This window comes from Balaenoptera borealis (assembly GCF_965194805.1).
Source record: "Balaenoptera borealis genome assembly, chromosome: 9".
NCBI classification, from domain to species: Eukaryota; Metazoa; Chordata; class Mammalia; order Artiodactyla; family Balaenopteridae; genus Balaenoptera; species Balaenoptera borealis.
In genome coordinates, this window is record NC_138873.1 from 31,076,551 (window position 1) to 31,099,400 (window position 22,850).

Below are 22,850 nucleotides of genomic sequence, written 5' to 3' on the forward strand. Positions count from 1 at the left end.
GTCACAGAAAGACAAATACTATATGATTCCATTTACATAAGATACCTAGAATAGTCATATCGATACAGACAGAAAGTAGAATGATGGTTACCAGGGGCTGGGGGGATGAGGGAATAGGAATTATTGTTCAAGGGGGAGGGAGTTTCAGTTTGGGAAGATGAAACAAATTTCTAGAGATGGATAGTGGTGATGGTTGCACAACAATGTGAATATATTGAATGCCACTGAGCTATACATTTAAAAATGGTTAAAAGGGTAAATTTTATGTTATATATATTTTACCATAATAAAAAATCCATAGGAAAAGTAGATGCAGCTGGGATTACTGAATAACTGGAATCAAGAAATGAAGCATAGCCCACTCTCTCTTTCCATGCCTTTTCACTGCATTTCTCTGCATACTGATTTCATCTTTACTACAAAATACATTTTCCCACATGGTAGAAAGTACAGATGTCAAGTAGTCACAGTGAACCAAGATGATGGCTGCCATATAACTGATGGATACAGTATGATAACTTTTTGGCCAGCAAACTAGCAAATAATAAAAAGGTAGCTAACAACCAGACTTGATAAAAGTGTACAGAAACATCTACTTCTGACCATGATGGAGTACTTTGCATCAGACCAGTACTTGTACCAAGATAATCTAGATAAGATTGATAAAATGTATCTGAAAACAGCTTGAAGGTGTCACAAATCAGCCAATACTTGGTGCAGGGATCCGAGGTCAAGCAGAAAGTTGTGATAAAAAGATTTTCCCATTCTAATAGAGCTGATGAGACAAGCATTGGAGTTCAGAGCTATCAAGAAAAATAGAATTTGAGGATCTAAGACTCCTGAAAAAAGGGAAAATCAGATAAGCAGAAAAATGATGAGTAGAATTAAACTATTTTAGGTTCCTTACATTTTCCACAGTGTGGTAATGTCATAGCTCTATTAAGTTAATGACGAATGTTGTAAGTTCTAGGCTAACTTCAAAGAGAATAACAAAAGGCATAAATAGCTTGCTAAAAAGGCAAAAAAAGATATATTTCATCTTAAAAGGTGATAAAAGAGAAAAAAGCAAAGAACCAGTCAAAAAAAAAGAAAGAAAAATGGCATTATAGTAGATTTAAACCCAGATATACTGGTAATTTTATTAAAAGTAAATAAACTAAATATTCTAATTCATGATAAAGAGTGTCAAATGGATTTTAAAGTTCAGCTATATACTGTTTAAAAGACATGTCTTAAATAAAGGACACAAAAAGGATAAAATAAAAGGATGAAAAAGACATTACCATGAAAAAGTTAAGCAATGAAAGTTGGTGTATCGATATTAAATGGACAAAGACAAAGATGTTAAAAGAAGCAGAATTATTTCAAATAGAAGCTATAATATATAATGATAATCCAAAGCAAGGTAAAACAATCAAAATATTTGCGTGCACCTGGTAAAATAGGCTCAATATACGTAAAGCAAAAACTTCAAATAGAAATAAGAAGGGAAATAGACAAATCCACAATAATATATGCCGATTTTAAACACCTCTTTCAATAACTGATTTTAAAAATTGACAAAATAATAGAGATACAGACTGTAATCACAGGATCAGCAATTTGGAATGTCAACAGAACACTCTACACAACAACTGCAAGATATATATTCTTTTCAACTGCAAATGGAACATTCCCCCAAATTTACTATATTCTCAGCCATAAAGTAAGTCTTAAACTTTTAAAGGGATAATATCATGCCAACATGTTTACTGACCATAGTAAAGAACAATTTATTGTTATATACTAGCAGAAAACATATATTTGCTAAGAGAGTAGAACTTATATGTTCTCGTCAAAAAAAAAAAAAAGATAAATATGTGAGGTGTTGGATGTGTTAATTAACAAGAAGGGGGGAATCCTTTCATAATGCATATATATATCAAATCACCACAATGTACACTTTAAATATCTTACAATTTTATTTGTATTATATATGTCAATAAAGCTGAAATTTTAAAAATATGTTAAATGTATAAAATATTTAATGTAAAATATAAATAACATTGAATATATATCTAAGAATAAACATAATGAAATATATCCAAGACCTCTACTAGCTCTACTACTTCAAGACCTAAGTAAATGGAGGGTTATACCATGTCATAGACTAGAGGACTCAATCCTGTCAAACTGCAAATTCTCCCAAAGTGAGTAAATACATTCATGTAATCTCAATCAAAATCCAAGAAGGATTTGTTGTGGAAATTGCTAAGCTTATTTTAAATTGCACGTGGAAAAACAAAAGGCCAGGGGTAGCAAAGACAGTCTTGTAGAATAAAAAAGTAGAGGGCCTGCACTCCTGGATATGAGGACTTGTTATCAAGTATATGGTTTTGGCAAAAAGACAGATAAATCAACTAATAAAACAGAATAGTCCAGAAAAACAAATATATATGATCATCTGATTTACAACAAAGATGCCACTGTAGCACTTTTCAATAAATAGTGCAGTAAATTGACTCTATATGGGGAAATATGAGTATGGACTGCTTTCTTACACCACGTAAAATCAATTTATAATGGATTATAAGTCTAACAAAGGAAAGTGAAATGACAAAGCTTCTAGTGAAAACATAGAGGATGCCTTCACGGACTTGGGTAGGCCAAGATTTCTTAAGCAAGACACAAAAGACACTAATTATAAAGGAAAAGGTTGAATAGGCAGAGTTCATTAAAATTAAGAACTTGCTTATTTATAGACATGATTAAGAGAAAAATATCTCTAATTGTATATATTAAGAGGAATTATATATATCAAGGGACACATAACCAGAAAAAGAAAAACTCCTACTAAAATAAATAAGAAAAAAACAAGCTAATTTTTAAAATGGGCAAAAGACTTGAAAAAGTACTTCATAAAACAGGGCATCCAAAAGACTGATAATCATACAAAAAGGTGTTAAGCTTCATTAATTATCAGGAAAATACAGTTAAAACCGCAATGATATACCTCTACACACCCATCAGAATGACCAAATTTTGAAAATTAATAATACCAAGAATGGGCCACGACGTACAACTGGTACTAGCATACATTGCTGCCATTGTGATAAATTGGCATAACTTGGAAAACTTTTAAAGCTAAATGCACACCTACCTTATGAACGAGCAATTCTGCTCTGAGGTAACTCTCCAAAAGAAATGCATGTGTGTATATCATGTTTATGTTATGTATATATAAATTATGCGTGTATCTATACACATATATATATACATACACACATACACCAAAAGGCATGCAGAAGAATCAAAATAGTCTAACTTGTAACAAACATAAAACAGTCAAACACATAAAATGTCCATAAACAGTACAATGGATAATTTACAATATAGTCTAAAATAGAGTAATAGAGATGATTGAACCATTGATATCTGCAACAGTATGAATGGTCATAATCATCTAATACAAACATGATGTTGAGTGAAAGAAGCTATATATAACAGTGCAAAACTAATCCACAGTGATAGAAGGAAGATAGTGCTTAACTTTGGGGTAGGAATGGCAAATAATGACTGGGTCATGACTCAAGGGAAATGTTCTCAGATGAAAATGTACTCTGACTTGATCTGGTGTTGGTTACACATATGGATTCGCTTTGTTGAGTCAATACTTATCAAGTGCATTATTCTTCTATATGCATATTATGCTACTATTGAAAAGTTTAATTTAAATAGTGTGGGGAAACAAATATTCTTTATTCACTGATGAAGGGAGTATGACTTGGTAGAATCTTTTTCGAGGGCAATTTGGTAATATTTATCAGCTGAATAATTTCATTTCTAGGAGTTTGTCACACAGTCATATTCACTAGTAATAAAGAAAATAAACAGAATAATAAATAAGTACTTTTTGAAGCACTTATGTGTCATGTACTCTTTTGACACTTTAAATTTAATAGTGTATTTGTTTATTAATTCCAATAAGCCTATGAGATTGGTGATGTTATCCCATTGTATAGAGGTGTGAATAGCAGCATTACTTACAATAGTAAAAATTAGAAATGTGAATAATTTCATCAATGATAAAATAAATATTAGCTCATCCATACAGTAAAATGAGTGAGGTAAATATATATGGAAATAGGTGCATAATTTACCAACAAAATAAACACAGAGGCTAAAATGACTATATTAAAGCTCATTTTGTTTTAAAAACTAAAGACAAACACACATACACACAGGTAGAGATAAACCTGAAAGGGTACAAATTGAACTACTAAATTTGGTTACCTCTGGGAGGTGGGACTGCGGGGAGGACCTGTTCTTTGTAGTTTATGCATTTCTCTGTTGATAGAATGTTTTACATGAGCATGTATTATGTATATGATTAGGAAAAGCCATTCTCTATCAAAAGTAGTAATAGTAATAATAATTCTCCATTTTTCCATTCTTGATCTCAGTCAAAACTCAAAGTAATATAAATAAATTCAAGAAAATAACTCATCTTAAAATATATCTAATAAGGAATAATGGGAATATATTCTAGCACTCCTGCATCTAAATTCCTTCACATTTTTTTCAGCCAAATCTTAAGTGATATTTAAATCCTTTTCCTCTTAACACCAACACCAAAAAATGTGTGTGGTATGAATATTTTTGTATCCTCTTTATGAGAAAACTATGTCTATATTTCTTGCTTCTTTGTTGGTGATACTGAATGGAAACTTTAATTTGCAAGATTTAAAAGTAGACTTTGTGAAACAACCCAAGTGTAAAAACCATTAGTGGCAACAGCATTTGCTAAATACTGACATCTGATGGTGTGAAAGATCAAGTTTAGCAGCTTTGAGGTATCTAATTCTAAAAATGAAGGTATACGGAACAAAAATAAGAAGTATTTGGCACCTAGGTCAGTAGAACTTCTGACAGAACTGCTGTTTTTCACACTTACCTAACTAAAAAGGCATGTTTTGGAAGAGTTGGATTTCCAAATAAGTGGGCCAAATTACAAGACATAAACAGTATATTTACATGTACACAAAGAATTTACGGAAATCCATAGCCAGGAGAAATGCATTTTACAAAATGTTTAAAATCTCTCTCTCACTTTTTCTCCCTCTCTTTCATTATGACCTTCTGATTAAACAATTCAGCAAGAAGATTGATTACAAGTCCTTTAGTAATTGTCCCTAAAAGGCCAGAACACTCTGGCAAAAAAAGGAGAATGAAAAGAACAAGAAAAAAGAAAGAAATGAAAACTAACAAGGGACTTGAAGGAACTGTGAGCATCCAAACCCTGGCACTAGATTTGGCAACAGGTGAATTTTCTTTGGAGGGTATTAATTTTGTAAGTCAAAGCTATTAAAACCTGACTTCCCGTTTCAGGTCTGGAAGGCATAATGCACAGGTCTCTTGCTCCAGCCCTCCCTAGGGGCAGTATTTTATCCAACTAGCCCCACTCCCTTCACTGGCACATATTATAAGTGCAAAATCTACTGGCCAAGACCATTCATTTAGTCTTGCCACATACCGTGCGGAAGTCTACATCAATGTTTATCTGGTCGTCCCACATAAGTATACCTGGCTCTGCTAAATGCACAAAGCTACGGTTCCCAAAAATGTCTCATGACACTTCTAAATCTCAGGGAAATGTTCAATACCCTCTTGCCTTACAACTCAATGGGAAACAGACTAATTGCCACTCAATCTATGACAGTTATTCACCACCCTATATTTTCATCTTGCTTTTTCAAGATGTCTGATTCCAACAATCCTTAGACCACAATGGAATCCATCCATCATATTTCAGTAGTATGTAGATTCTCCTACTCTCTTCCTTTAAAAATTGTTTCAAACCTTCTCCATTTTTCTTCTTAAACTCCAATTCCTCCATATTCCCATCAGTCTATGAACTGTCTGTGATTCTTTGATGCCAACCCTTCCACTTGTGCCCAGCTCCCATCTCCTCTTGTCCAAATTTCCTTTCTCTCTCCTTCAGCACCCATTTTCCCCATTCTACTCATTATTATTCAAAAAACAAACATCCTAGTCCTCTCATCTTTCAAAACCCTCTCTTAATAGCACTTATCCCTCCAGGTACTACCTTATTTCTCTTCCTTCTGTCACAAAAGCCTCCCCAGTGTTGTCTGTACTTACTGCCTCCAATTTACTCCTCCCATTCTCTCCATCTCACTTCAAAGAGCCCCTTCCCACCACCACCACTACAAGAAGCTGCTTGGGTCAAGAGCACTAAGAACCTCCACATTGCCAAACCTGATAGTCATTCCTCAATCCTCATTTAATTGTACAGGTTTCAATATCTGACAATCACTGCCTCCTACTGGAAACACTTTTCTCACTTGACATCCAACACAGGGTTACTCTTCTGGTTTTCCTCCTACCTAACTGTCCGTTTCTTCTCAGTCTCCTTTTCTTCATCATCTCTCCCAATAAACAGCTCATCGGGATTCAGTCCTTGGTCCTCCTTTCTGTGTTTACTCACTTTCTAGGTCATCTCATCCAGGCTCGTGTCTTTAATATCATCTGTTTGCTGAGCTCTCCCAAATATTTATTTCCTGACCTCTTTTTTGACTTCCAGACTTAATATCCAGCTGCATACTTGACACCTCTACCAGGATATCTAACAGGGATCACAAATGTAACTGGTAGAAACTGAGTTCCTCCCAACCCTGCTAAAACCTGCCCCTAGTCTTTTCCACCTCAGTAAATGGCAACTCCATCCATCCATTGGCTCAGGCCAATAAATCCTAGAGTCTTCCTTGGTTTCTCTCTTTCTTTTACTGCCTCCACCAGTAGTGAATCCATCAGAAAGCCTTATTGGCTCTAGTTGCAAAATATATCCAGAATCTGACCAGTGTTTACCACCTCTGCTGCTATTACCCTGGTGCACATCACTATTGCTTTCACTTGGCTTATTGCAACAGATGCCTAACTGGCCTTCCTATTCCTATCCTTGTCCCTTCACTCACTATATTCTCAACACAAGTGACAGACTAATCTCATAAAACACGTTGGATCATGTCACTCCTCTGCTGAAAACCTTGAATTGGTTCCTTATATCACTCAAAGTGAAGGGCAAAATCCTTACTATGATCTTCCCTTGTCACGCCCCCTATCACATCCAAGTTTCCTCTCTCCTACTACGTTACCCTTCTCTGGCTCTGCTCCAGCCACAATGGTCTATCAAAAGTTTCTTGAACAATCCAGGTTCACTCTCAACTCAGGGTCTTTGTACTTGCCATTACCTATTGCCAGGAATACCCTTTTAATCTAAGAAACATGGCCCACTATCTCACTTCCTTCAAATCTTCACTCGGTAAGACCTTTCCTGAATCCCTTAGTTATAAAAGTTCAACCCTCCACACTCTCCTAGCTCCTCTTCTCAGTTTTTCTACAACATTTACCATCACATAACATTTTTTATAGTTTATATTCAATGTTAAGTTCCATGAAGACAAGATATTTGTCCATTTTGTTCATTGCTGTATCCTCAGCACTTGAAATAGTGTCTGGGACACAGTGTTTAGTAAACGAATTGAGTGAATAACGGCATCAGCTTACTAACAGCTTATATGCTTGCTAGGTACGGTACTGTTTTACTCCTGTAACTGCATCATGGTTTCTCTCTAGTCAAAATTTCCTATTTGGATATCTCTGAAATAATTTTCATTCCAGAAAACATACCAAGTGAAGTCTTTTAATTACCAGACTTATGTTTCATACACTTGCCAGGATAAGGACCTTTGTTACTGAAATCCTCATAGATCTGCCTAGCAGTGTTAAGCAAAGCATTCTTCTTTTTTTTTTTATTGAGACAAAATTGATATAACATAGCATTATATTAGTTTCAGGTGTACCACATAATGATTCAATATTTGTATTTATTGCAAAATGATCATCACAATAAGTCTAGTTAGTATCTGTCACCATAGTTACAATTTTTTTCTTGTGATGAGAACTTTTAAGATCAACTTTCAAATATTCACTACAGTATCATTAACTACAGCCTCCATGCTGTACATTACATCCCTATGATATTTATTTTATAACTGGAAATTTGTATCTTTTGACCACCTTCACCCATTTCGCCTGCCCCCAACTCCCCCATCTCTGGAAACTACCAATCTGTTCCCTATATCTATGAGTTTGGGTGGGTTTTGTTTGTTTGTTTTAGATTACATATAAGTTAGATCATACGGTACTTGTCTTTCTCTATCTGACTTATTTCACTTAGCATGATACCTTACAGGTCCAACCATGTTGTTACAAATGGCAAGATTTTAACCTCTTTTATGGCTCAATAATATTCCATTGTGTATATATACCACATTTTTTTTTATCCATTCATCCATCAATGGACGCTTAGGTTGCTTCCATGTCTTTCTTGGCTGTTGTAAATAATTCTGCAATTAACATGGGGTGCATATATCTCTTCGAATTAGTGTTTTCATTTCCTTCCGATAAATATCCAGAAGTAGAATTGCTGGATCATATGTTAGTTCTATTTTTAATTTTTTGAGGAAACTACATATTGTTTCTCATAGTGGCTGCACCAAGTTACATTCTTACCAACAGTGAACAGGAGTTCCCTTTTCTCCACATCCTCACCAACACTTGCTATTTGTTGTCTTTTTGAAAATAGCCATTCTGACAAGTGTGAGGGGATATTTCATTGTGATTTTGATTTGCATTTCCCTGTTGATTAGTGATGTTGAGCATCTTTTCACATATCTGTTGACTATCTGTATGTCTTCTTTGGAAAAAAGTGCCTATTCAGACTCTCTACCCATTTTTTAATTGGACTGTTTGGGTTTTTTGCTATTGAGTTATAGGAGTTCTTTATAGATTTTGGATATTAACCCCTTAAAGATGTATGATTTGCAAATACTCTATCCCATTCGGTACGTTGCCCAGAGCCTCTTTTCTTAAAAGCATATTTCCTAAGAAAGCTATAGAAGAAAGCAACAACAACTAACCCTCTACCTTTTTTAAAATTAAGTCTAAGAGATACTATATAAACAAACTCAATAAGAATGCCATTTTCTCAATTTTTCAGTGCGTATAACCTGAGTTTTTATTTGAGTTTTGGCACCAGGATTCCTACATTCTGTGAACTTCTTAGCAAAAACTACATGGTATGTTTCTCTAGGGAGAGTTCATTACATCTCTAGACTTGTGTGATTCACTTTTCAAAATTTGAAGGAAAACTCATTTATAACAAAAGTGAAAGAAACTAAAGAGAAGCCAAAGCAAAGAATTACTTAATGAGCTACTTTATGATTCTGAAGTCTGAATTTTTAAGCACAGCATTGTTAAAGCTACTGCAGTTGAAACAACAGGTTTTGGCTGGTTGCTATGACCTCTCTGAGTTCACCAAAACTCTTTCCTTCTGCCTCCTGAGCCCACAGCTAGATGACACTGCCATTCCCCTGGAGCTTGGGAGCATGGCTGCATGACTGGATCGTCCTGTATGATTCTATCCTATAGTTCAGGCTGAAGCATTAAGAAGCCTCCCATGTGATTTTCTCTATTACTGCATTTTGTGTCTTGATGTGGAGGAGCCATTAGAAGACTCTGAAGTCCTAAAAGATGGTGGAGGAAGATGAGATCCCTAAAGGACCACAAGATAGACTGCTTGCTGATCCACTCTGGATCAGGTGTGAGCAAGAAGTACACTTTTATTGTGTTAAGCTGTTGGGATTTGGGAGTTTATTGCAGTAATCGTTGTTATTTATCTCAAGTAAAATACTACTAGAAACTGTGCTGCCCAGAGGTGACTGGCACATAGTCCTATCAAAGGCATATCTTGCAGATATCTGGCAGGAATGCATGTAAAATAAACATACTGGACAGCATCAAGAAAAGCTGTTTTCATCTATTTTACTCAGTGACTACCACAGCATGACAGAAGTAAACTAAGGCTTATCAGAACGAAGGAATGAGTTCTTAAATGCAATTTAAAATGACTTGGAATGCAGTTGTTTAGTGAATAAGACCCTTTCTTCCTTCTTTAAATCAAATGTAAGCGTAATTGTCCCGCTTTTACTCTCAACAATAATGAATCTAATAAGCATTTCTGAATTCTTCTTCACTGATCAGAAAAATCTTCCTGAGTTCTCTGAATATTACTACCACACCATAACATATTTCCTTTTAAAACTATAAAATAAATTCATTCACACATATTTTTTGAATGTCTACTATGTCCAAAGCACTGATATTAACCTGTGGAGGAAGGAAAGAAGAATACACAGTGCCCACTCCCTCCTAAGCCTAACTTTCATTAGGAAGGTGAGGTAGGACCAGCTATTAACAAATGAAGAAATTAACAAGATATTCTGCTATTAACAAGATACCCAGCTATTAACAAGACATTCTGAGCTGTAGTGGTTTCCCCACATCATATAGGTATTATTCAGCTCTGTGGGTTCCTGAATACTTCGGCCTTGAAGTTTCTACACAGGTATTACCTAGCTCCATGACTGATAAATTACACTCTAACCTTGGTGTCTCTTGGACCAAGGCTGAGTTTACTGGCTAAAGATCCTGGGAATAGGCCCAAGTTCTGAACCAGGGCCTGGACAGGGCCTGGGTTAGGCTATGGCCTGTGAAGAAACCTAAGCCTAGGTGTTCTTGGAAGACAAAAATGGAACCCAGCTTCTGATTCCTTACAACTCCCAGTGGCATTAAAAAGATGGAGGTTTGCATCCTTGTTCTACCCCTTATGAGCTGATAAGGTTATTTATATGTCTAGTCTCCTCAGCTGTAAAATGGGAATGATAAAAGGACATATCTCATAGGGTTATTATAAGAATTAAATGAGATGATACATGTAAAGGACACAGCACAGTACTTGGGACATAGTAAGCACTCCATAAATAGCAGCTGTTTAATTATTTCAGTGCCTCATATTTGTAAAAGCCAGGATTCTTAAGAGAAGATCCTTTAACTTTATCTACCCCTTCAACCAACCAGAAAATTAAAAACAGACAAACAAAAACCTACTGCATTAGCTGAATTACCTGGTTATGAACTCATCTAAAGAATGATCTCAATTATTTTTGAATACAATGAAATGCTTTAAAGACTTAACAAACGGCCTTCATAAACATGTCCCCCAACTGTATGGCAGAGATGAATAAGAAATTATATTCCCTCTCTTTTATGGTCATTACCAAATAACCTGACTTACTGAAAGAATAGATTCTGGATTGGGTAGCCAATCCAGACAGATTGCCTGGGTAGCCTGAAATAAGTTTGTTGAACAAAAGTCACATCATTTTGGCTAGAAATTAATTTTCAGTATCCATTCAACTAAGATGTTAACCTTTCAGCTGCTACAATGTCAGGAAGTACGTGTGTATGTGGTGGCGAGGCAGCCAGGGTAGTGGAAGGGTCGGTAGAGGGTGGGACATTCAGACAGCTCAAAGAAATGGCTAATGGCCAATCAGCATGGGAATACTTAGCCTTAACCAACCAGAATGGTTTTACTAGTACTTACCAAATGGTATCTGCCTTGCTTATCTTGCCTCACACCCCACAAGGAATGGTTAATAACAAAGGGAAGTGAATTTAGAACTCTTATGTACTTGCCTCTCCTTTGCAACCTAATCCTGACCCTCTTCTTTGCTCTTTCTGGAAGATCCTTACATTATAAAGGCTATGAGACCCACTCCCATTGCCACAGAAGTACATGAATTATTCAAAATGAATAGAAGCTTAAAATTATTATTTTCAATTATTCATGTACAATACAGGTTCTTTGTGAGTTATACCTGTCAGATTATTAACTGAAATAAAAGACTTTCTGCTTTCAGTAGGGGTCCAGTATTCCCTACACTACACAGGCAGACAGTTCACTGAGAATACAGTTACATTTACTAGGTTCTAAATAAAATCAAAAGATAAACTCCTGGCAAACAAACCAGCTAAAATATATTAGCTATTTGACCTTGGATGAGACATTTGCATTCCCTGGGGTTCAGTTTCCTCCTCTGAAAAGTGAAGGAGCGGGACTAGACAATTTCTGAAGTTCTTTCCAGAAGTAATAGTCTGAGATTCTCTCTTGAAGCCACTGTCCTCCACTAGCTATGAATCATGGGAAACTCCAAAATAATCTAGTCAAACCTAATCAAACGTTGGAATCCCCACTACAACATCTGTTTGACCATCTCCATTGACAGGAAATTTACTAACTCCTGAGGCAGTCAATCAAATGTCCAACAGTTATTTTCACCAGAAGGTTCTGCTTTCTCCTAAGTTGAAATCTATATCTCTGAACTTGTTGCATATAGATCATGAAAACTGAATATTCTACATAATTACACCTCTCTATATCAGGGTTACTGTATTGAATGTAACAACTTTTTTATCAAGCTTTAAAATAAAGTGTACATGAGTAATACAACTTTTGTAGGCTGCTATAGCTGGAGAGTAGGGACATCATTTCTTTTTTTTTTTTTTTAACTTTTTATTTTATATTGGAGTACAGTTGATTAACAATGTTGTGTTAGTTTCAGGTGTACAGCAAAGTGATTCAGTTATACATACACATGTATCTATTCTTTTCCAAATTCCTTTCCCATGTAGGTTGTTACATAACATTGAGCAGAGTTCCCTGTGCTATACAGTAGGTCCTTGTTGGTTATCCATCTTAAATATAACAGTGTGTACATATCAATCCCAAACTCCCTCACCGTCCCTCCCTCCTCCCAGCCTTCCCCCCTGGTAACCACATGGGCATCATTCCTTAAGTTATATGGTTTCAAACTACATCCTCTATATGTTCTACTTTCCACATTGGGCTGCATTCCAACAAGCGCAACAACAATCACCTAGATGTTCTGAAACATACCATATAGATTAAATATCCTTATAAATACCTGCATTTTCATGTGGATTTGCTATAGATGCTTTAAGAATAAGTGACTAAGTAAAAGGTATACAACATATACATATATTCACAAAGAATGATACTCAAATATTTAGAAAGCACTGTCATATTGATTCAAACATAATATATTATCACACATAGTAATAACATCTCTGAAATAGTATCATACTAAAAACATGTGAGAGAGCTCCTACAAACCAGGTTTTAAGCTAATGAGTTCTATTCAGTTAAATGCTATGAGTAATAATGTATCCATTTTTGTTTATTTTCATTTGCCACAGCTACAGGCATCCACAACACTCCTATAAATGCTGGAATCCAAATCCTACTTCATTCTAATCCTAAACTAATCACTTTTCTAGGAATTTGGATTTGTCTGATTGCTTGTATACTTTCAAATCAATATTAAATTATAATTCTGTATAAAGTCAGAAATAGCAGAACAACTTATTGAATATCTTGATTCTAGGAAAGTACAGACTGAGCACAGCAACATGGATAGGTAAGCACTGAATACATCTTTTTGTAGATTATTCATAAAGTGAGGAGTTGCATTTGTATTCACAAATGGTACTGGGAACAGACCTCAGTACTTCTGAGTTTCAGAATAACCTTTATCTACAGCTAGACCAAGAAATTTAGAAGCATTTATGAAAGCCTATGAGTTAAAAGGTACCGTACACAAAGCAACAAAATAAACTTTGCTATGAACATTGTGTTTAAGTTTTCTAATTTGTAAAACAGAAGTAACACCACCAAACTATTCTGCCTGATACCGTGTTTGTAGCCACTGGAGGAAGAAAAAGCATGTGAAAGAATATTGAAAATCCTAGAAAGGAACCATATAGACAGTAAGATGTTCAAATAGTTGCAATTATGTTGGTATCCATATAATCAAAATTTTATTCAAATATGAGCCTAAATGTCTGAACCCCATGTTTTTAAAAAAATTCAAGCTAGAATTTTCTTGGGGACAAACTTTCTCAAGACATTTTAGAATTTCCTGCTTATTTTACTTCTAGCCAAAAGTACTGCAAAAACAGCCACTCTCGTAATTCTTTCACACCTCTGTTTCCAATCCTGGCCAGAGTCTCAAATACGAAAAAGGTGTGTTAAGATAGTCAGGGGAAAAGTTCAGTGGCTGCTACTGAACCTCTAAAACAAACTGTGGAACAAAAGTGACAGCAGTTATTTTTTGGTAGTCCGTTTGTGGTTCTTCAAGCTATTGAGATGGTCAATCTGCCCTAATTTCTAGAGTTTAGGTGATTAAACATTTTAATTGCCTATCATGTTTTCCCTATATTTATAATCCTTATTCCCAGAACTGAAATCCTATAACTGCCTAAGGCAATGGAACTTATAGAAGCATTCAAACCCTGCCAGATTTGAAAACAAGTTCAAGCCTACAAATTTAATATTCATTAACTTCAGTAATAGAAGCGCTTGAGAATAAATCATGTTTTACTTATTTCCTCTAACACTTACTCTAGTAAGAATTCACGGGAGACTCGGGAAAATGTGGAAAGGGAATAAGGGCCAGCCTCTTCGGATGGAAAAATCTCAATATTCAAAAATTTCCCTCTAGTTCGCACTAAGATCTTGGCGTGGTAAAGGAGTTTATGTCAATCTTCTTCAGCCCTTCTAAAGAGAGAAGGACTTTATAAGATACACAAAGGGTAAGATGGCGAATAACAGCAGGAAAAAAAAATAGAATTCTTGATGGTGAAAAATCCCCACAAACAAAAAATGGAAACTAATATCCAGGTAGATTAATTTTAGGTGTTTTGATGATGTCATTTTTCAAGGGCCATTAGAAGTCAGTGAGTAATTTAAAAGGAGAGGTTAGAAGGGTTTAGGGAAACTAAAATCCCACAGTTTCCAGGAAATAGAAAGCACACGTCTACCCTAGTATGCCTTTAAGTGTATAATTAAAAGAAGAAAGCTTTAATGTCTTTCTAGTCATGGCAGCCAGGACTCCTGTGCTTTATTTTTTTACCTAAAAGAAGAAAAACAACAACAGTGAAACTAAAACCACCAAGTTCAATTCCATGGGCCAAATCCTAAAAATAGGTCAGACTCAGCTTTCTTACGGAAATAAATACAAAGAAGGAAAAAACCCAGAAGATCTGAACTGCTTCTCAAAGTCGTCTGAATTTAATGCCAAGTCCGCAAAGCGGCTTGGTTTTTAGGGGACTCTTGTGAGCTGTGTTGAGCTCTGAACAGTTACCAGTGACCAAGTTCATGATGCTGGGATGTGGTAGGAAAAAAAAGTGTTATTAAAAAGCAGATGGGGACTTCCCTGGTGGCGCAGTGGTTAAGAATCCGCCTGCCAATGCAGGGAACACGGGTTCGAGCCCTGGTCCGGGAAGATCCCACATGCCGCAGAGCAACTAAGCCCGTGTGCCACAACGGCTGAGCCTGCGCTCTAGAGCCCGCGAGCCACAACTACTGAACCCACATGTCACAACTACTGAAGCCCGCGCGCCTAGAGCCCGTGCTCCACAACAAGAGAAGCCACCACAGTGAGAAGTCCGCACACGGCAATGAAGAGTAGCCCCCGCTCACAGCAACTAGAGAAAGCCCCCGCGCAGCAACGAAGACCCAACGCAGCCATAAATAAATAAATAAATAAATAAATAAATATTTAAAATAATAATTAAAAAAAGCTTATGTGCTTAGATCTTTATGCTAATGTTTAAACATCCAATTTCAGTTATTACAGAAAAACTTTGTAGCTGTAGTTTAGAGTTTTATATGTTAGTTCTCCATAAGCTCACACATAAAATGGTGGGACTTAACATATAAGACAGTTCATATGCTGCATTTTGAATATTACCTTCAGTATGTTTTTCTGCATGTATCGGAAGAACCATGGTTTAAATAAGCACAATCACCTGTGACCAAGTTCGCAATGCTGGGAACTGATTTAAAAAAAGGTTATTAAAAAGCATATGTGCTTAATTCCTTACACTAATGTTTAAACATACGAATTCAGTTATTACAGAAAAAATTCATAGCTGTATTAGTTCTCTGTAAGTTCACACACTAAATGGTGGAATTAAACATATAAGACAGTCCGTATTCTGCATTTTTAATATTGCTTTCAGTATGTTTTTCTGCATTATCATAATGACCATGGTTTAAAATAATCAAGAGTTTATTTTATATTTGTATGATATATAAATATATATAAAAGAAAACACTTCAGGATTACGATTCCGAATTTTTCTTCAGTATCACATCCTCATTCACAAATATCCTCCTCAGTTTAGAGTGTACTCCAAGACAGATATTTGGATTGGAGTACTTTTCCTAATAGATCAGCTCAGCCATAATTTTCATAAAAACAATACATCTATTCAGGTCAAGAGAGGAGGCTCAGAATCTCACGTTCTACGTGCATTTGCATTCTAGACTCATCTTTCAGCAAACACTTACAGAGTATCTGCAACTGTGCCATGGAGTATGCTGGACACAAAGATACATGAGTAATCGGCATGCATTAGTGGAAAGAGCTTAAAATAACTTATGTAGCATGCTTAGCTCATTGTCTGGAACAGAATAAACCCGCAGTAAGTATTAGCTACTGCAATGATGGCAGTGCCAATGACGACCCTTCTACATAAGAAAACATTCCAGAATTTCTGTGCTTTCGGTTTTCACAAATACAGTGTGCCATTAATTTCATTTTTTTTTTAATTTCATTTTTAATAACAACAAGCTTTCTTCCTGCCAGGGAAGAAGGGTCAGACAAATGCACAAAAACATACAACACAATGTGTGACACAATTAGAGAGGTGAAACCAAAGTATCGTAGTCCCTCCAAAAAGGGTGTGGAAATGAGGAAAGACTGTCTTCTTTTGGGGGTTAATATTTGATCTGGGTTTTGAAAGATGGGAAGCACTTAATAAAAGAGTTCAGCTAGATTACAGAATACATAAATGGAGTTGTCAGGTAATATAGCAGTTAATCTTGAAAACCAAGCTTAGAGTTTATTTTAGATTTTATTCACCAAAAAATAGGGAGCCTGTAAAAGTATTTGAACACGGAAGTAAAATATACATATTCATATTTACATATATGTATGCATATATGTGTATGTGTGTATATATATTGTTCAAAGTACATCACTACCCTACTCCAAAATACTTTCTTCCTTCTTGGTCAGTAATTTACCCCTACATCCTGGGGAGGTGATGGTCTGGCTGTAGAGGGCAAGCTAGAAGAGCTGGGTGCACGTGACGTCAGGAACTGTGTTCTAGTCTTGACGGGTTGCACACTGGCCTAAGGTGTGGAGGCTGGGTGACAACCTGGACCCTGCAGAGCCTGGAGGAGACTTTTCCTCAGGAGACCTGTGGATACCCTCGGGGAAGCTGGAGGCTGCCTTCCCGTGTCTCACGAGAGACGCCTCATTTGTTCTGTAGCACTTGCACAGGAAGGATTGTACTAGAAGACTGAAATGCTACCTGTCCTAGAGGCTGGGAGAGAGAGAGAGAGAGCTCCTGCTTAGATCTGGAAAGATCAGGGAGCAGAAAGTTTGTGTGTCTGTATCTTAAGACTGGGATGATTCTTTTTCTACTGCTTGGAGTATTAGCTTCCTAGGACCGGCATAATGAGCTGAGTGGGTTTAAAACAACAGAAGTTTATTCTCTGCAAGTTCTGGAGGCTGGAAGCCCAAAATCAAGGTGTTGCTAGGGCCATGTTCTCTCTGAAGACTCTAAGGCAGGAATCCTTCCTAGTCTCTCCTAGTTTCTGCAGATTGCTGGCAATTCTTGGTATTCCTTGGCTTGTCTGCAGATGCATCACTCTAATCTCTCCCTCTGTCTTCATACGGCCTTCTTCCCTGTGGGTGTCTGTGTCCAAATTTCCCTCTTCTTGTAAGGATACCAGTCATTAAATTAGGGCTCACACTAACACAGTATGAACTCATCTTAACTTGATTACATCTGTAAAGACCAATTTCCAAATAAAGTCCTATTCATAGGTTCCAGGGATTGGGACTTCAACATACCTTTTTGGGGAACACAGTTCAACCCGTAACAGTTGGCTTGTTTGGTCACCAAAGAGAAAATGCTGTGTCTCTCACCATTCTCTCTGATCTAGAGACCTAATATCCTAACTAAGTAAGGACTTACAGAGCCATGAGCACACTGCATCCCAAGAGGTGGGGACAGAAAGCTTCACAAGTGCCTGAAAAAAAAAAGCTTCCTATCTCACAATATTCCTGCCCTCCCCCAGAAACGTTCCAAGGGTCCAGTCTCAAGATGAAAGGGAGCCATCATTAGAAGTGATGACCCACCGAAGTAATGAAACCTTTAGGAGAACCCCATCCTGCTTCACAGCACTGTTTACCTCAGTCCCCACCTCTCCCCCACCCCGCTCAGAAGGTTCCCTCTCATTGCTCAGACTCAGCTGAACAGTTCTCAAAAGCTTAGGCAGGTATGCAAGGGTGAGAGCCCTGGAGACCTAATGAGGCTCACCTACAAGGAGGAATGTGGTTGAGTCATTTGTCCTGAGGTAGCTGAAAGAAATGCTCCAGAAAGGAGTGGTAGGACCATTACTGGCCTGTCCAGAAATAGCAATGTTGGCATACTTCTACTTTATAAAAAAAGAGAAATGAAAGCTTTGCATTTTTCTCTAAACTAAAAATAAAAATCAGTAGGGTTTTACTATTGTTTTTCTTGTCAGCTCAGAATCAGCAGAATCAGAATTTCCACATGTTAAACATATGGGTGAGAGTATTACAGATAGAGACTTCAACTCTCTTCTTAGGACATGCTTGTGTTTACATTGATTGACCCAGGATGACAGCTAATGACAGCTGATGGGATTGATCATAATTGTAATAAATTCTTTGTTTCTTACCTAAAGTAAATAAATTGTAATCAATTCTTTGTTTAATAACTTGTAAAAATTATTTATTTCTAGTCTGCTTACCTTACTTATTAAGCTCCATGAGTATTGGGCCTCTATTTGATTCACTTCTATATCCCCAGTATGGTCCTCATTACATAGTAAAAACTCAAGAGGTATTTGGGAAATGTTTATAGGCCAAAAGGGCTACCCTTATAGAGAAATGGAAAGGAAGATCCAATGAGTCATTCTGCAGTTACGGACCGCATCATCAAATGAATATGAAACACTATCGGCTCCCAGAATTATCGAGCTGGGAAACTGTTGACTTTGAAAGTGGAGAGTCATAGAGTTGCTTGATCTGTATCCCACACAAAATTAAGGCACCAAATCCAATGTCCAGCATTAATTTAGAACATAAGTGGCTAAAACTTTGCTCATATCTTTAATTCAAATCCAAAGTTTACCAAAGAAAGTGATAAAATCTATATCCATCTGAGTTTACAGAAAGTTCTTTTCCCATCCTTGCTAGCCCTCCCCTTAAAATAGATTACCACAACTTCTAGTTCAGAGGTTTATAGACAATATGAACATACTAATTTTTCATAGCTTTATTCATTAAAATTGTGTGTTTTCACTGTATATTTCTTTCAACTTTCCTGTATGTTTAAAATTTTTCATGATAATATTTTGAGAAAAATTATTTAAGTTATAAAGGAAGAGTGGATATGGGTCACTTATTGTCACTGTTTGAGTAGACCGCAGGCACTTAAAATGTTTATATAGTAATGAAATGACTATCTATGCATATGTATGTACTTTTGCTTTAACATTTATAAGCATACTTTACCACTTAATAACTCTGTGAACCTTAGGCAAATAATCTCTCTGAACTTCTTCTGTAACATAAGAATATGTCACATGCCTGAAGGCAGTGGGTTGGATCAGATGATTTCTTGATATCATTTTCTGATGAATGCTAATAGACACAGCTGTAGTATAAAACTTAAGTTGTTCACAGATATACGTGTGTGTGTTGAACCAAGATTGCTACTTCTGTAGTAAAAAATTATCAAAATCAGCAGTTTCCTATGATTCAACCTAATACATACATATATAATATAATACTGGGTTGGCCAAAAAGTTCGTTTGGGTTTTTCTGTAAGATGTTACAGAAAAACCCAAACGAACTTTTTGGCCAACCCAATATCTACCAGATAGTCTACTTATCCAATATATACTTACTTGGCACCCACTTTGTGCCAGGCACTGTCAGTTTTTAAGATACAAAGAGGAACAGTTCCTGCACTAAAGGAGCATATAGGGCAGTCTCTTTCTCCCAAGGTGTTTGCTCTAACAGCAATGTTTGTCACGTGCCATGGAAACAGAGAGACTTCACTGCAGATATGATAGGAGGCTCCCAGAAGAGGAAAAGGATGTTAATGGCATTAAGACACTGCTAAGAGATGGCGTGAGGGTATGAAAGGATCTGTCCTGTCAGGGAACGATGAGAAGCTCATGGTAATAGAAGCACAGCATACAGGAGAGAGGTATTAAGGAACAGAGGCGGGAGGTATAAATTGGGTCATATTGCAAAGACCGTGCTGAGTTTAAGATTTTACCTAATTTATAATGTCACTATCAGCTTTGATTTTGAAAAAGATTGATTTTATTTTATTTTTTTAATTTATTTATTTTTGGCTGTGTTGGGTCTTCGTTTCTGTGTGAGGGCTTTCTCTAGTTGCGGCAAGCGGGGGCCACTCTTCATCGCGGTGCGCGGGCCTCTCACTATCGCGGCCTCTCTTGTTGCGGAGAACAGGCTCCAGTCGCGCAGGCTCAGTAGTTGTGGCTCACGGGCTTAGTTGCTCCGCGGCATGTGGGATCTTCCCAGACCAGGGCTCGAATCCGTGTCCCCTGCATTGGCAGGCAGATTCTTAACCACTGCGCCACAAGGGAAGCCCAAGATTGATTTTAGATAGGTAACTCTGGTGAAAATGTGGAAGACAGACTAAAACTGGGAGAAGCAGGTTTCCAGGTGACCAGATAGGAAATTATTGCAGTAGTCCAAATGAATGGCAGTAGGAGGGTAAGAGAGAGGCTGGATTCATAGAGATTTCTGGCAACAGAACTGGCAGGATTTGGTAACAATACCAAATATACCTTCCATCAAATTTGGGAACTTCTAGTTCATTATTTCCTTGAATCTTTTTTCTGCATTGTTTTCCATCTCCTTTTCAGATTCCACTTATATTCACATTAGACTTTCTGATACTATCCTACAAGTGACAGAGTCTCTGTTCATTAAATGTGGGAAACTCACTTAATGCTATTCTCCTCTTTGAAGTATCAATGTTTCTTCTGTTTCTGCCCACCTTTGTTTGTCCTCCAATAGCTTCAGATAGTTGTGATATATATATATACATATATACACACACACACATATATATACATATAATTACACACACAATATGTGTGTATGCATCTATGTGTGTGGGTATAAAATTATGTGTATATTGTGAATTTATGTATATACTGTGTATGTGTGTAATTGTTCTCATTGGGATGGTTGATCTGATCTGAGCTACTCTGCCATTACTAGAAGAAGAACCCATACCTAACACAAGATTAAATGTATTCCCTGTTTAGAAAGTAATTAGAAAAAAATCAATAAATAATAAGGTCCTTAAATGAAAAATGAAACATATAAGAAAAAACAAATAACTCAATAGAAAAATGAGCAAAAGAATGAATAAACATTTCATAGAGGGGAAAACACAAATGGTTGATAAACATATAAAAATTATCAACTCTAGGAATAGTCAAGTAACTTCAAATTAAGATAACAAAATTATACCTATTTTAACAAAAATTCAGACAAATAACAAAACCAAGAGATGGATCAATGGAAATTGATCTGCTTGTAGGAATATAAAACTGTACTTTGGAAAAGAACTTGATATTATCTTGAGAAGTTGATCATTTGCTATGACTCAGCAATTCTGTTCCAAAATATAAACAACCTAGAAAATCTCTTTATTTGTGCATCGGGAGAAATGTATTGGAATGTTTAGAGAAGTGTGTTTCATAATAACGGAAAAAAATGGAAAATCAACTCTCCATTTCTAAAATGACAAATTTTGATACAATCACAAAGTTAATATCACACAGCAATGAAAACGAATGACCTACTACTACAGACACTAATATGAATTATCGTAGAAACAACATCAAGTAGAAAAATACTAGACAGATAAATATGAAACCATTTTTATAAAGCTCAAAAAACAAGGAAATAAATTACATCTTATTTCAATTCATATGGATATGTGGTAAAACTATTTTTTAAGAGAATGATTAATGAAAAATTCAACATAGAGTTTACCTCTGGGAAGGAAACAGGAGATGGATAAGTAAAGAATAAAAAGATATTGGTATTTTTCTAATTCTTATGGAGGTGATGGGTTCACAGGCATTCATTTTAAAATGTGCTTCATAAAGTATTTATATTTACATATAATTTTTTAATGTATAAAATAAATTAAAATGTAGAAGAGGCAGCAAATGGGGTGAGCTTGGAAAAAAGATGAATAATATCATAATAGCAGGGAGAATCTCTTGCTGCTGTTTTCAACTGAGTAAATACTACTTGGCTAAATATATATTTTTGTAAACCCCAATTTGAATGACATTTAAAGAATTAGGTCATCAGATGCCTTTTAGAATTAGCCTGTCTTTTGGAGTTATGAGGCTTTAAAAGTCATATTTCTGTTAAAAATGATATTCTGAGTATTTATAACTAGTAATTTGTACAAAACATATTTTTTGATAAAATAATTTTGACTTCAATTTTATGTACACTTGTACATAGTACTAGCACTTGTAAATTAGTACTTAAGCTTATTATTTAAATTAGCCCTCCCCTTTGGTTTACAAGTAGTTTGATAGTATATACCAAATAACTATTGAGACAGAAAATATTAAAATCTATTATTTCCAGATAAAGTTTCTGAGTCAAATCCTCTCCCTCAATATCTCATCTAAACTGATATGTGCTTTCTTTCTTTTTCAAAATGTGGGTCATTTTGAAAGAAATGCTTTCAGA

At 36.0% G+C, this 22,850-nt stretch overlaps 1 protein-coding gene across 16 annotated transcripts in view; it reads right to left on the bottom strand.

Moving 5' to 3' along the window:
* The window catches only part of LOC309635344 (uncharacterized protein), a 334,869-nt gene that overhangs the window by 262,277 nt on the left and 49,742 nt on the right, over nt 1-22,850 (bottom strand). The window lies entirely within an intron of this gene.